Here is a 1,372-nt window from a genome sequence, read left to right as displayed (position 1 = left end):
TTATCGCGCTTACTTTTTCATTTTTACAGCAATCGGACGCTGCTGATCGTAACGCACTTCAAAAAGTTTGGAACGTTATTGACGATAAATCGTGAATCCGCCGTGAATGGTTACAGTAGCGATGTATTCACGATAAAGTAAGTAATAACGTAATTGTAACAGTTACATAGTTGTGATAACAATACAGTGATCATAATAATTATCGTAATATAATTTAGAGCATGAGTTTAGTTGAATAGGCGGTTTAAAGTGATTAGCCAGAATTTAATTTGTATAAATGATTACTTTATTAACTTTATTTGAACGCATACAGAGCATCGAACTAGAAGATTTGAGAGAAATCGTTTAAAAACCGTATCTATCTAATGTGCGAACGAAGATTGATTCGAAAAAAAATTGCTTAAAAGGCTGAAATGTTAGTGCTATTTGCGAACATTCGGTTATTGTCGAAATGCTCCGATCAGCTGATCGGTATGACAGGCAATGAATGCGGACTGGGAGGGGAGACGTTGTGAGTGCATTAATACATAGTTTAAGAATGAGACAAAGAAAGTCAGTATTATAGCAAAATAAAATTCGAGGCACAAGGAATCCGGATGTAATTGCTAGAATTATTTGAACATAATGTACCTACAACACTTAATTCAGTTGCTTCCTTTCTGTGTGTGTGACACAAATGCAAATGATTGTGTTACATTTTAGATTCGGCAAACGAAAATATGGAATATACTCCGGCGGCAGATATATCTGAATTAATTAAACACAAAGAGGTCATGGCGCACTTAGGACTTGGACCAAATGGCGCTTTAGTTTACTGCATGGAATTCTTAGAAACTAACGTCAAATGGCTTATCACAAAAGTTTTGAATTTAAAGGATCATTATCTTATTTTTGATTGCGCTGGTCAAGTGAGTTGGTCGTTTCTCTTAGATTGTTCCTTTTTTTTTATTTGATTAGTGCCAAATAATAAATTGTAATAATTAATGCAATAGGTTGAGTTATACACGCATCATAAATCAGTGAACCAAATTGCCGAGAAATTGAACCAGAATTTAGTGAGACTATGCAGCCTACATCTTGTGTTCACATCATTGTAGCGATTTTGGTACATATTAATGCATTCATTCGAACTAATTAAATAAACGATAAATTATTAGATTTCATTGCTGAATGTAATGTTGTCGTTATAATTTATAGGAAAATACCTGTTCTCTCTAATTCTTTGCACAACACGATGCTACAAATAGGTTTACCTCATGTAAACATTATGACAAAGTTTGACGAGATGAAAAAGTTCAGCGATCGCCTAGCATTCAATATAGATTTTTACACCGAAGTACTGAATTTAGAGTATCTCTTGGAACAGTTGGAC

The 1,372-nt window shown here is 34.0% G+C and overlaps 1 pseudogene; it reads left to right on the top strand.

The window, feature by feature from the left end:
* The first annotated feature begins 19 nt into the window (after positions 1 to 19).
* LOC105453096 lies at positions 20 to 1,372 on the top strand (annotated as a pseudogene).

Source organism: Wasmannia auropunctata, unplaced genomic scaffold, assembly GCF_000956235.1.
Source record: "Wasmannia auropunctata unplaced genomic scaffold, wasmannia.A_1.0 LD336005.1, whole genome shotgun sequence".
Lineage (NCBI taxonomy): Eukaryota > Metazoa > Arthropoda > Insecta > Hymenoptera > Formicidae > Wasmannia > Wasmannia auropunctata.
The sequence above is the reverse complement of the archived record's forward strand: the minus strand, read 5'-3'. Positions and strand labels throughout refer to the sequence as shown.